The sequence below is a fragment of the Drosophila montana genome, unplaced genomic scaffold, assembly GCF_035044405.1.
Source record: "Drosophila montana isolate Dmon_TW-CO22-7 unplaced genomic scaffold, ASM3504440v1 contig_3218_1, whole genome shotgun sequence".
In the NCBI taxonomy this organism is placed as follows: domain Eukaryota; kingdom Metazoa; phylum Arthropoda; class Insecta; order Diptera; family Drosophilidae; genus Drosophila; species Drosophila montana.
In genome coordinates, this window is record NW_026998098.1 from 390329 (window position 1) to 405196 (window position 14868).

Sequence of the window (14868 nt, forward strand, 5' to 3'; positions counted from 1 at the left end):
AAAATAAAAATGCAAATATGCGAATAAAGCTAAAAACCGATTTAAAATCGATATGAATAAGTTGGTTGCCCTAAAAATAAGATAAAATGACCCATATCACGCTCATAGTTAAAGGCGTTTGCACATCATAAGGCAAACATTAAAAATTAGTTTGTCATTATATGGCCTCTTAAACAATGAGAACAATTAAAGGCAGCATACAATTACCTCGACTCAGGGTTCACATTTTCCCTTTGGAGAATACCTATTTGGATAAGGCCAACAAGCAGCAGCACAAAGGCGAAGGCTTCGATTACCAGACGATGTTGACAGGCTGAGCGACTTGCAAAAGCTGGGAGTAGAGACTGCTGGAGCATTTAAAGTGCACATGTCTGGCCTAGCGCTGACCTGGTCTACCGCTCTGGCGCTCTGGTCTGGCTTTGTGGCTATTGAAAACCGATGCCCCACAACGCACTCGAGACGACACAGACGCAATGATCCCCTGTCTGGAGCATCCAATGAATTTATATGCATTGAAAATTAACACAACAAACTTTTTGGCTTGGCTGGCCAACACGGGGCCCCCCTTGGGTCAGTGTCCAGTGGGGGCTTATGTCTGTCATTACCGTTTAAAATGCAGAGACCAAAATCCATTTGCCAGCCAGTGGCTGGCTGTATGAGCGCCGGTGCACATGTATCCCATTTAGGCTGATGTATCCGATTGCATCCATAACAGCTGGAAGCACGTAAATCCCATTGTTTCATGCGTTTTGCATGAGGAGTTTCAAAGTGTCTGCTCTGTCGATTTCAATGCCAAAGCCGCAGGCGACTCAAACTGCTGCCGGAGCTGCAAGTGATAGCCCGACATGTGCGAGTGTATTGAATACTCTTTTTATAACTGACAAACGCATCCAGAGTAGCAGCCGAGAGGGTTGGCCCCACAGTCACCAGCAGCCAAGCCTGTGGTTAACTCACTCATCTTGGACCGGAGCACGCGTCTCTGCCAGCTGCTGCCGCCTGCGGACGCTGCAATTGACTTGAACCCGTGGCGCATCAATTGTTGGCTGCGGTTTGTGTGATTTTTATGATGAGGCCCCGGGGCAGCAAAAGCAAGAGCAACAACAACGGGGCGACCAACAGCGAGAGTTCGTTTTGATTGCCCTGCCGGAAGCGGCGCTCAGGTTACATTTTAGCAACGTTTAAGCCAAGCATAAAATGTTCACTGAAATGCGAGGAGAAACGTACAAGTACAGTGTTAAGTGGCAAAGAACAAATTGTGCTAGGTAACATGGTATTTATATCAATGTGGTTTTCCAGATAAGAGTTGGTATAAAATGTCTCGACAAGAACAGCATTTATCTCTTTACAAAAAAACTATTGTGGGGATAATATTTTGCTTATTTAGCTAAAATTTATATAAAATGATATATTTAATAAACATATATAATTTGTATACCTTCCAAAATCCGCAAAGAACTATCTTAAGTGCAAGTGGAACAACAACAATGTATCTGAAAGTATTGTATTAAATTTCGATAAATTCTACGATTTTTCATTCTATGTTTGCATACTTTTATGTACTGTGTCTGTTAAGTAAACACATTATTTACTATCTAAAATAACCTATAATGTCAATACGCCGCGAGCTTTTAACACGCCCACACAATCGCTCGATACAACTATATATATAAAACATTTCTGTGTTCGTTCGTTTTCTTATCTAACATTTTGTATTTTGTACTTGTTGCTTATTCTATAAATAGCTCGCACTCACAAAAAAAATGACGCAAGCAACAGCTCGTCAGTTTGCTCGTCGCTCGTCATATGTCAGGATGGCCGAGCGGTCTAAGGCGCCAGACTCAAGAGCTGTACTCTTGCCCTCTCAGCAGGGTTTGTGAGCGTTCTGGTCCTCTCTGAGGGCGTGGGTTCGAATCCCACTTCTGACAAATATTTTTTTTAATATGTTCTTTATTTTTATTTTTTGCTGATTCCTTTAGAAATGTTATGTTTTAATTAAGTGCATTGGGGCACAAGTGAAATTGCTAAATAAATACATGAAGGCTTAATGATCCTTTACAGCTGTCTAATATGAACCGAAATGTTGTCATCTTGATTATTCATGTCAGGATGGCCGAGCGGTCTAAGGCGCCAGACTCAAGAGCATTTAACTCTTGCCTTTCATAGAAAGGTGTTTGTATGAGAATTCTGGTCCTCTCTGAGGGCGTGGGTTCGAATCCCACTTCTGACAATATCTTTTTGCACTAGTTAACAAACATAAATTATTTTTATTTATTTTTTTTTTTGTCAAATATGAATATCTCCGCAGTTTCATATCTATGCTCAGCTTATAATAAAATCAATAAACAAATAAAAAAGAAATAAAATAATAAATGATAAAATATGAAAAAAAAAACTATATAAGATGTTGCAATTGTTTAACAAAATTTAGGGATCTAATCAAATATATATTTATATCGGTTCAAAAAAAAAAATCTATATACATATGTATACTCAATGTTTTTCAGTTCTAAGAAGCATTTTTAGCTCGGGTTTGCCACGTGTCAGGATGGCCGAGCGGTCTAAGGCGCCAGACTCAAGAGCTGTTAACTCTTGCCTTTCATAGAAAGGTGTTGTGAGAATTCTGGTCCTCTCTGAGGGCGTGGGTTCGAATCCCACTTCTGACAAACTGCTTTTTATTTTTTTAAATATTTTTGTATGGTAGTCTTGTATCCCTTTTATACAATTATATTTCCTTACTTGTCGCCCGAATTATCGCCTAAAGTATTTTAGTTTCCCTGTGGACTGTTGGGTATTAAACATTTATCTTCAGTACTTGCGCACATTCTAGACTAATTTTTCTGCCTCTCACATTTTAATGCTTCTGCAGCTGCTGTTGTTTTTTATATCATGAACTACACAGACTTTAATCCTGCTTCTCATAACCAAATTACCCGCTGTGCCTTCTTGAAACCCAGCACGCATGCAACTAATTAGTTTGGTTTTTTTTTCTGTAGTTGTTTTTAAGACTACCCCAACACGTGTGCGCCTTCGTCTCTACCTTGTGCGTTTGGGGAATTTTTCATTCACTCGACTGCACTTGAATACACTTGTTAAAGTTCTGGGCTGCCACCTACGTTCGGTAAGCCACGACAACAACAACAACGACAACAAGGGAAACTACAACAAAGGCCGAAGACACGCGTGGCGCAATGGGCACGCAATCACGCCCCTGCTCCTGTTGCTGTTGCTGTGCTGCCCCTCCCCCACTTCAGAGTGCAGTGGGCAACTCGAAACTCAATTTAAATCCAGTGCATATGCAAAGTGTCACGTAATTTCAATTACACAGAATGGAAAACGCATAGAAGAGACGCAGAGAAAACTGAAAACTGGAGAAAAAAAACTCTCGCTCAGTTTATAAACTAAGCCAAGTGCGACGACTATGGTGCGTTGCATGCCCCCAAAGTGGGCGCTCTCCAGCGCGTGTTGCATGTCAATCATGAGTGCAGTTGCTGCCCCCTCTCTTCCAGACAGTAACTGGAGCAAGGAGGAGAAAAAATGTGAGAGTGCGAGTAGTCTATTGACTTTGGACAACAATGGAGACGCGGCTTAGTGACCCATAATGCGTTTGCCAACGGGTCGAATCTCACTTCCTCGCACACACACTCTCTCCCTCTCCCTCTCTCTCTTTTCACTTGGCTTGTAATCTCGCGTCTCGCCCACGCTATGTCCGGATTCCAGCGCATTGTCAAAGTGCAATGTCGTATGCTGGTTTAATTTTTGTTGTTGTGCGTGCTTAACTAGGGCATGTTGGTGATAAAATCTTTGATATCCTTTTTTTTATGTGTGATAATCATTTTATTTTATTATGCTATGTATATGTATATATATATATTTTTTATATTCTTAAAGCAAATTCTTAAAACTTGTTTTACATTGTATAAAACTTAAAGCAACTACCAAATATGAACAACCACATTCTATTTATTTTTTTAGGAGCACATAGCTTCTTGAAAGGGTATCGACTTAGTCGAGCATTTCTTCTGCTTTATTCCCTCTTCTTGCGTAAACAATTTCCGTTCTTTCATTGAGCAATCTCTAAGGTGACTGGAAATGCACTTGTCCGGTTCGTTGAAGTTACCGAATTGGTGGTTGATATCGCGGGGTTTCGGCCAGAGGACGCGAGTCGTGCGTCTGCGCAGCTGCATTTTGGCGTAACTAATTTGTTGGCGTTACAAATCCGTTTTAAATGCTGCTTGTTGCTGCTGTTGTTGCTGCTGCTGCGCTGAAATTGATTTTGGCTTGTTGCTGTTGCTGTTAACTCGCTTGACATATGGACTTTTTGGTGCCGGACAAAAACAACAGGTAGTCATGGCCGTGGTGGCTAACCACAAGCCTTTTGTTCCGCACAAAATGTTTCACGGGCGGGCGTCAACGTTACAACGTGTGCCACATCCAGCGTGCAACACCACACCATTCCAACAGTCCACTACGAGAGCAGCACCTGCCCCATTTACTATCAACAGCTATATCATGTGCCCTGTTGCATTTCGGGGGTATTTAGCGGTTTTCGTTGCATCATTAATTTTGATGCGCTGCCCGACACAAGCCTGACCTGATGTTTTGTTGTCGCTTGCCTGGTTCCACTCTCAGCTGGACAGGGCGGGCAGTTGAGGTCGTCGAACTTGATAAGGGCAATTGCACAGTCTGTTGGCATTCAGTGTTGTAAAATATTGTTAAGCTAAAAGAAATTACCTGGCGCTGCCCGGATTAAATGAGGAATGCTGAAAATGTAAGTAAGCTCGAGCTGCCATCACTCGTCTATTAAAAACCCAAATTTATAATCAAAAAACTCTGTTTCAGGGGTTGCAACTCCAAACTTTGCACTCAGTGTGGCTGCTAAATAGACTTAACAAAAAATACAATTTGTTTTAGATATATTTAATAAAATATTATTGCCTTTTTATCTAAAAAGATTGTTTTAATTTATCTTCTTTAATGATATTCCATATATGTAGCCCTTGCAGCTTGGTTTGCTGTGACCTCTGTCGCTTGCTTTGTCCGGCAGTCGAAATTCGCAACACTTTTTCAATAGGCATAACCTACAAAAAAATATATAAATTCATACAAATATTTCTCAACATTTTATGCCACTTTGTGTATGCCACATGCTCTCAAATAGACTGCGAAAAAAAAGAAACAAAAAATGGGAAAAAATCTTATGCTGACACTGACAAGTCGTGTGAAGCACACCTGCAAGAGTCAAGCGCAGACCGCAAACAGAAACCGAACTGGAACGGGGATTGGGGTCTGGGTGCTGGGGGCTGCGGATTGGGTACGGGGCGGTCTGCAATGCTAAAACATGTTGCAAAATGCAGTCGGGTCTGTCTGTCTGACTGTCAGTTGCGTCGTCGTCGTGGCCTTAAAATGAGTGCAACATTGGCTGTCTGACTGTGTGCCACAGGCTGGCGTTGCGCCAAACTAGCAAACTTGAAGTAGCGCAGGCCGTGCAACAAAAAAATAAGAAAAACTAAGTAAAGAAAAGAAATAGAAAAACAAATGCCACGGCTTGTTGCAAGCTCGAAGCCTAAGGCCTTTCGCTACTTGAGCACACGCACACATAAGCTCGCACACACGCACAAGTGGCAAGGTAGCGGACTTGGGTGGTGCTCAGAGCCCAGGCCAAGGCATTGTCCTTTTGGCACACCGCAGGCGCTGCGCGTGCACAACAACCACAAGCCGTGTGGCAACGTCGCGCGTCTGCTATCCGTAACAATGTTGCACACTCAAGACGCGCCTGGTATTCGGCTAAGGCGATAATGTGACAAGGATAACGAGCCAGCCAACCAGAAGGCTTGTTATCATGCCCAAGCTCCACTCTCGGGCTCCTCTTAGTCGCCGTCGATGTGCGTAATGCGCTCATTACGTGACGGCATCGCCAACTTGCAACTTGCAACCGGCAACTGGCAACTGGCAACTGCCAAGTGGCAAGTAGCTTAGTGTCTGCAGCAATAGGTAGTTGCTGGACCATGTCGCTATTTTTCACCAGTTTTCGGCATCGGTTTTTAAGGTCCAGCAACGAACACGACATTTTCATTCCAATTGCATGCCTTTCCTATTGGTTTCCCATCGCTTGCTGCTGTTGCAACTGCAGCAGCTAATTAGACAATTGCCAGTGGACGATAAGGCAAATGGATCTACGCATTGGATTTTTCGGGCTCAACTTCAACAGCTTTGTGTTGTAGTTGTGCTCTTTGGAATGCGAATTTATTGTAAATTGATGGAATTGTTTTGCATGCAGGCGATAAAGTTGACTACTAAAGCGATGCAAAGGAGCTTGGGTATGCGAAAATAAATGCATGAGCTCAAGAGAGAATAAAGAAAAACAGCTGGAATGTTTAACAATCAGCAGCTAAGCCTCCAGGAGGTTAAAAATATTTCATGTGAAATTATATACCAAAAAGTCCTGACAGAAATGCTTTAAATAAAGATTAAATAAAAAAAGGGTATACAAAAAAATTAGAGTGAACAAAATACAGGGAAAATACGCAAAGAGTTGTTGTGCATATCTAAGGAAATTGAGAATTACAATTTTTATAAAGTAAAATATATAAATGAAGAAAAATAAAATAATGAAGGCAATTTTGTAGCTGGCTTTAAAGACGAAAAAGCTTATCTTATAACAAAAACAGACGAAAATTACTTCTCCTTTCTTTTTGTCTGCATTTTTAAGTAACGCCTTACTATGTGATTCTCATGAAATCAACTGCAGGCTTTCATGCTTTGATTATGTGTATTATATTAGCAAACTGTATTTGCAATCAAATTAACTTAATATAAGCGATATATTCTGTAAAGAAATTTTCCTTCTCACTTTGTCTCTCTCTCTCATTCGCTCTCTCTGCTTCAATTTAGTAGATTGTTGTATTTGATCATGATGCAAGTGCATTGACCGTCACTTTAACTGTCTTTTCACACATCACATGAGGTCTGTACCCCCTGGTTGGTTAAATTAGCATATGACTGAGCCAGAGAACAGCCAATTAACTAAACTGCGCCTAATTAAAACTTAATCGAGCTTGAAAGGCCTCAAAACTGCAGACTGAAGCAAGTCGAGGCAGCTGCACTAATTAGCCCGGCTCTCACAAACAGATTCGACTGGAAAGTCGTTGAAAGTCGCTGTCACATGCCATAAATTTTCATAATTTGACAAAAATTGCACATAATTTCTAATAGTCGGCTAGGCTTATGGCGATAAAAATCGCCTCGTTGCACAATCCTCGAATCAAAGGAGCGCGCGCACTCTCTTCCTGGCTGGTTGGATGGATGGGACTGATTGTGAGAGTTGCGGTCTATTAATTTGAAATGTCTTGAGATAAATTACTAAATGACTACCGCTTACGTGTGATCCATCCATCAATGCCATCATTAAGCCAAACATTTGACAGAAAACGAAACGAAACGACGACGCAGACGATGATGGAGCTGAGAGAGGCGACGGGCTTGGGCTTGGGCTTGAGGATTGGTAACCGAGTACTGAGTACGGGATACGGGGTACTGGGTACTGAGTGCTGGGAACAGCAACGGGAACGGAGCCCAGCCCAAGCAGAGCTGCTGCTCATTTCAACAGCGGCAGCAGCGGGGACCCCACAGTGTGTCTGTGTGACATGACGACGTCGTCAGCCACATCAACCACAGCGTTTGCCTGCTCGTTGCTGCTCGCGGATTCCTAGCTAGATTCGTAGGGTGCCGTCGATGGGTATATAGCCCGGCCTAGGTCTATTCACAAAGGGAGCCGCCATCGCCAGCGGTCGTTGCAAAAATATTTGTGTGCTTGTCCCTGACGGCGGCTGCCGACTCCGACAACTGCGCCGACTGCACTCAGGCGTGTCCAGGTATTTGTTGTTGATTATGTTGATAAGTGGCCGTCACATATTTCTCAATTGCACTTGTAATAATTTGTTTGCCACTCATGTTTGGTTGCTGTTTTTTTTTTCTCTCTTCGCTGCCGCCACCGCCGCCGCCGCCTGTAATCAATGCCAATGTGAAGTGAGGCAAATTCTTGTGCCAAGTAGCTCGAGTCACATTCCAAACTGGCTGCGGCTGTGGGAGCCACCAGCGACCGAATCGTCACCCCGATTTCCAGGAAATCTCCGCCGCTCCACTCAACGCTACCGATTGCGTGCGGTCTTATCTTTTTGATTTATATATATATATATACAGATATGTATATATATATATTTTGATTTTAATGAGTTTGCGTTGAATTTAAGCTAAAAAAAAGGTCTGCTCCTTTTTGTTTATCAACGGTTTTTGGTCAAAGTTTGGTTGTTATTAGCAGCTTTCTGGATGTGTTCCAATCAAAGCTTTGATTTTCCCGTGAGATTTGCATTTTGCAAAATCAAAAAAAAAGAAACCAACTTTGATTACAAATGTCGAATGAAATTAGAGATTGCTTCGTACATAATTTGTATGTATGTTTTTCTCTAAGCAAGCCCAAGCAGCGTGTACATGTGCAAGAAATCTTAAAAAAATACATTCCAAATGCACAAATAGTATCAATTCATTGCAACGTTAAGCCTCTAACTAGAGATTTATGAAATCAAATTGAGAATCTCTTACATATTCCAAAGGATAAAATTGGCAACAATTCGAGACCCAAAGAATAAGTAATTTAAACGAAATGAATTAATTATTTTAAGTACTCAAACGAAATGCAGTAGCTGAAAATCGTAAATTTGTGCTAATCCCATTTTGCCTGCAGTAATAAAGTAATAAAGCGTTACTCTGGCTGAATCTATCTTCAATATTTCACATATTCTCAGCATTTTAAAGTCAAGAATACACACAACGGAACTGTCTTGTTAAGCGCACAAGCGGTCGCTTCACTTATCGGAAATCCCAGCTTCCAACTCACCTGACCACATGCGAGAAAGCCCTCTCCCCTGCCCCCCCCACTACCCTCCACCTGCTAACCAAAAGTTTAGATTTTTTGCCCAAGTGCAACGTTGCCGGCAACGTGAAGGAAGCATCCTGTATGCAACCTGCTGCTAAGTAAATTTTATGTTTTATTATATTTAGGTCAAAGTTTTTAATAGTTTTGCATGCAGCTCAACTTTTTGCTGGCCCATAACAAAGTTGCTTTCATGGATCGCTCCTGGTTCACTGGTGGGCAGCAGAGCTTTTTGTGATGCAGGAGATTTCTTTTAAGAGCTTCAGCCCCGGCTGAGTGTTGGTCAATGCACGTAAGTTAATTAAATGCTGGGCTGGTAAATTTTATTTATTCTATACTCTGTTGTATGTTCGTTGTCGCATGCCTGGCAAATCAATTACAAAGCCTGCCCCACATTGGCTGCATTTAACCGCTTTTAATTGCAACAAGCGGCACGAAATGTCAACTGCAACGGCGACGGCAACGGCGACGGCAACGGCGACGGCAACGGCTGTGGCATATTTTTCGGCCTTCTGCCTGGGTCCGTTTGGCTTGGCCTGCAGGTGCCGTTGGCTTCAGTTCAACTTTACTTTTTGCATTCAAACTTCGCTCTGTGGCTAACCTAGAAAAAAACAAAACGCCGTCTTTTTAGTTTTGCTTGTTGTTTTTTTTTTCGTGTACTCGTTCAGGTCTCTTTTTTTTCGGTGCCCGCATTTAGTGAAAGGCACAAAAAGCACGTTGACGTCGTTGCTATCGTCGCCGGTTTGAGATTAGTTACACTTGTGCTCCATTTAAATGGCCCGGCAACTAAATTATGCGAACTTCTCTGCATCTGTACCCTGCATCTATAAAAGGCGTCAGATGGAGTCGAAAAAACTCAGTGCAAGCGCATGTCGTTGAGGGAAAGTGTTGTACGTTTCTTCCAGTGTTGCCAATGCAGCTATTTTCTAGCTAGCATTTGGCTATTTGAGAGGAAACAGCTAAAATTTTAACTAATTTCGCCTTTTTAAGCAGCTCTGTTTGAGGCCAATATGTGATCCGAAAGCTAATTCAGTTAGTTTCATGTCATCTGAGTCAGCCTCTTTTTTGATGCGGCGATTGTCAACACTGGTTTTTCATGATCTAGCTTTCTTTGCCTGCGAGTACGGGAATGTCTTATAATATTGTTTTTAATATTTAAATATATTTAAAAATATTATAAAAGTCATTATTAGACTTCAAGATAAAGTTCTCACATACGGAACTGCATATCAGTTTTGATGTCTCAGAACTTTTCAATTTTTTAATTAGTTTTAGTATTTTATTAAAATACAAAGAAAGCAAAAAGCAGGTGGGACATGGCTAAGTTTAGCTAGGGTATATATTAGTCATGCACTATTTACTGGAGCATTCTAAGTGTATTTTGCTTTTTGATTTTTGTGGCAAGCTGACGTTGCTGCAGTTAGCTGCAAAGTTTTTTACAACGACTCAAAAGAAAAATAGAAAGTGAAAGACTTGGCCAAACCAAAAAAAAAAAAAAAAATTGCAATCAAAGTATTTTTGCAGTTAATGTCGACGCCGCCCTTTCCCTAGGTGAATGTCGCTCGATCTAGAAAAGAAACTTTCGCCAGGAATTCTGGGCGGGTCAATTGAATTGCTATTTGACTAGCTGCAGGTCTCAACTCTATAAACGTTTTATGTATTAAAACTTGCCGCTTTGATCACATGACTTTCTCAATTTGCTGAGGCTTTAAAATAGTTAATGGTAAGAAGTATTGATCACATTGTTATGAAGCAATTGAAAATCTATCAAAACAGCAATCGATTATTTTTTTACAATTGTGCCATAGTTATCGTAAAGTTATTGGAATAACAAAGAGTATACATAAATATATCACATTCTTGTTCTTATTCTAACATGTAACCTTTATAAATAAAAAACCAGTCGACTTGTGTTAATAACTCAACCGAACTATAAACATCTGGCCGATGTGTGGTATTATAAATCTTTCTCTTTCTCTATCAGCCATTGTTGAACACTTACCGGTTCGCAGTTGTGGCTTTCAGCTGGCTAGCGACTGGCTGACAACTAACCACCCAGGGCAGGATGTCTGCAACTCTGCAAAAAAACTGGAGCAAAAATAAAAGTTATGATTTAGAAATTAAAGTTTGGGTCGTAAACTTTACTGTGTGAGGATGATGGGTTTGCATATATGGAAAAGTTGTTGTAGTTGCTGAGTGCAGGAAAGAGTTTTCAGCTGAATACCATAAAAAATGGCTAATGACAAAAGTATAAGAAGTCTGGCTGTTGTAACTGATCCATATGGAAAATGTGGAAAGTTAAGAGCATGATGGAAACTTTTCTAGCCGGCAGTTGATGTTCTAGGAAGTAAAACAATTTTTATTTCTTTCTTTTTTTTATCCAAAATGGGTCAATTACAATGTCTGAAATGGGGCAAAGTACAGATGTTAAATTGTATACACAATTTTGTTGAATATGTCCTTCAAATTCATGCAGCTTAACTTAAAAAAAGTGTTGTTAAACGTCACAAAATGCGGCAAAGTGTGTTTTAGAACACTGTTTTAGATTATCATAAGAATTCGATGTGCATAGAAAACTGTAGCTGTACATTTATGTGTGCAAGCACATCAGAAGCAAGTGTTGGAAAATGCCACAAAGCAGCCACAAGACTTGCATAAAACAATTGCACCTGCATTTAACTCCGTTTCAATGCCAAAATTAATATGCTCCCATAAACTAGCCAGAACGACCAGTTCACTATATATTTAGAGCATCCGCAATCTGCCCCCGCCTCGGCGTCTGTCTGGTCTGGCTAAGTCCGAAACCCAAGCAAGCCATTCAGGAAGAACACCAGCACGAGCAAGAAGAAGAAGAAGAGGAAGGAGAAGAGGAACAAGAGCAACCACAACTATGCACATGGCCAGGAATATTCCCTAGGTGAAAGTATGTGAAAGCATGCCATAAATCGTTTGCCTGCTGCTTCAATGTTGTGGGTGGGTATACAAGAGAGATAAACCTCTCGCTCTATGGTTGTGTGTGTGTGTGTGTGTGTGTGTGAGTTGGTGTTGGCTAAAGCTACAGGCGATTAGAATTGATGTGGGTTACTAAGCAAACATGAAAGGCTATTACGTTAAGCGTTACGTTATGTTGCGTTCCGTTGCGGCATTTTACGAGCTGCCTGCAAACTTTTATTGAAAGCGAAATAGTTTTGACTTTGGTATGTCAGTGAATTATATTCTATATGTGAGAAGCGCCCCTCCACCGACTCTCCGCGCTAAACCATAAATTTAACGGATTCAAATATTGACTTTCCCTCTGTTTTTCAATTATTTCGTTCGAGTTCTTGACAGAGATTTGCCAATTAGCTTACGAATTCTGCTAATTGTGCGAAGTGCGAAGGCGAACGCGAGCTTACTTCTGATAAGTCATGGAGCCCGCATTAAGTTTTATGTGATTTATGTAGAGCAACATATTAAGCTAAAAATAAGGGAAAGAAAAAGTAAAGTCCAAATTGTAATGATTTCGGTTTGCCAATAAGCACAACTATTCAGCAGGAATATTCCAAGCATAAAGCTGAAATTATCTATTATTATTAAACGTAGTTCTTTCCCATTTGACTCTCCCGAGCTGGCTGTAATTAAAATATCTTACATGCTTTAATCCCAAATTCCAACTGATCATAAATGACGTAGCCCATTAAAAAGGCCCGCATAATTGAACAGTGTTGTGTAATAATCAAAGCGCACTCGAACACCTGTTGGAATATGTATGCAGCACAGTCCGAAAAAATTCCCCCCAAGAAGAAAAAAGAGTATAACAAAAAAAAACTCCATATGGGTGCAATGCCAATTTGTCGTACATGCCAGGCTACAAGAATTTGGTAAATGTCAAAGAGCATAAAAAATAAAGCTCAAACAAAATTCATATTTCTATGCACATGTACAAAATAGAAAAATAAAAAAATATATAAAAATAACTGCCGTCAACAAAGGCAACAACAACTGAACTTACAAGTGTTATAGGCTTATGTCGTTGTTGTTGTTGCTTTTTTTCTTGTCCCCTCCGCCTATGACAGGTCTTTGACATCCAACTGTGATTTTTGGACAGCCCCAAAAGCTTTCCTTGTTGTTGTTATTGTTATTGTTGTAGTTGTTGCTGTGGCATATGTAAGTGTGTATGTTAATATGATTTTGGTGTCAAATGTTTTGTTATTTCGTTTTTTGCCCCCCCCCATTTTTTATGGGCTGCACTTTGCCTGCGCTTTTATAGCGACCGCAGTTTGTACGTCAAGTGTTTGACACGCTCTGTCTCTTTCTCTCTACCACTCAGTCCGTCTCGCTCGCTCTTCAGCCATGTCTTTGTCTGTGTCAATCGGCTTGATTTGCTTTTGATTGTGCGCACTTATGTCTTTATTGACAACGCCGTTTGGATATGTTAGATAAATAATTTATTTCATGCCAACATTGAGCAATTTGTAATTGAACAAACACATACACGGAAATATCATAAATATATACATATATGTGTGTGTGTGTGTGTGTGTGCGTGTGTGTTATTATTCATAGTCGCGCATATGCATGCGAATGCTTTTGAATATTTTCGATTTCCCATGAAGTGCAATTGAAGAATTGTGTTAAACAAAAGCAAAGCGCAAACAAGTTATCAAGTGTCGCACTGTCCGTAATTAATGCATCAATTTTTAAATAGTTCTTGCAAATTAAACAACACATAACTCTAATTGCATTTTAATTAGATAAACAACAATGTAACCTATAAATAGAAATGGGGCCTTATCAATTAACAGACATTAGGTGTGTGCACATATTTTCTCATGTTGATTTATGTAAATTTCTATTGACAATTCATTTGAAGAAAACAAATAAGTATGAATCGTTGCATAAAACCCTTCCTTAATAAATACTTTAATTTTATTTAAATTCCTTTAATTTTCTAAGCACTTTCTTAAATTATTTCTGTATAAAGACCTCATCAAATAAATTCTTAAATTTTATAAGCAGCTTTTTAAATTAATTTTATATATGTATATACCCCTTTAAATAAATAAAAGTTGGTTTATTTATTCTTGATAAGTACCTACTTTTAAGAACTTTCTTAAATTAAATCTTCTAGTAAAATAATATATAGAGAACTATTTAGATAAATTCTTAATAATTTCGATGCACTTTCTGAAATTAATACTTTACTCTTTTTTTAATACTACATGTACCAGTAACAGTTTTTTTTTGCTCAGACATTTCTTACCGCATTCAACATTGAAATGGTTCCGAGCCAAAAATTGTGCCTCAAACTTAAGCTTTCAGGTCCCTGACTTTAAGTTAAAAAAAATATAAAGGATATTTCGCTGTTCACATTTTTTGTCAGATTTTCTCGTTTATTCCTTTGTTGCCTTTTTTTGCAAGCAGAATATAATAAATTATATTCGGAACAGCGAGCAAAACAATGTCATTTATTATGCCGCAAATTATTTGTCACTATTTTGTGCACTTGTTATTATATTTTCGGTTTTGTTTTTACTTTTGGCCACATTTTTCTGTTTATCGGCCCGAAACGCGCGGCACACACATCTCAGATCTGGGCCCATAATTAATTTGGCCACAAAGACATTCACAGCCAACTACCGTGTGGCCTCCAAACAATGGCAAACAAATTGATTAATGACAGCGTATTAAACAATAATCGAGATAGGCCGCCGCCGCCGCTTGGGCCCTTAACGGCTTGGAGCGGGGCGGGGAGCGGGGTTACCTACCAAAAAAAAATATGGTTCGCCCACGCGCAAATTTTTTTTGCTTACCACACACAGAAAAGGTTTTATCAACGACCAAAAATTTGCTGTTATTGTTATTGTTATATTTGTTGCTGTTGTTGTTGTCCGCTCAAAACAATTCATTTAAATAATAGCCGGTCCACTTCCCAGGCCAAACTGGAGGAAGCACATCAT

The 14868-nt window shown here is 40.0% G+C and overlaps 3 non-coding genes across 3 annotated transcripts; all 3 read left to right on the forward strand.

The window, feature by feature from the left end:
- Positions 1-1805: 1805 nt before the first annotated feature.
- On the forward strand, positions 1806-1925 carry TRNAL-CAA (transfer RNA leucine (anticodon CAA)). Its single transcript has 2 exons — positions 1806-1843; positions 1881-1925. It is a non-coding gene; the product is annotated as a tRNA-Leu (tRNA).
- Positions 1926-2100: 175 nt separating this feature from the next.
- Positions 2101-2227, forward strand: TRNAL-CAA (transfer RNA leucine (anticodon CAA)). The gene is made up of 2 exons: positions 2101-2138; positions 2183-2227. It is a non-coding gene; the product is annotated as a tRNA-Leu (tRNA).
- A 312-nt stretch (positions 2228-2539) lies between these two features.
- On the forward strand, positions 2540-2663 carry TRNAL-CAA (transfer RNA leucine (anticodon CAA)). The gene is made up of 2 exons: positions 2540-2577; positions 2619-2663. It is a non-coding gene; the product is annotated as a tRNA-Leu (tRNA).
- The last annotated feature ends 12205 nt before the right edge of the window (positions 2664-14868 follow it).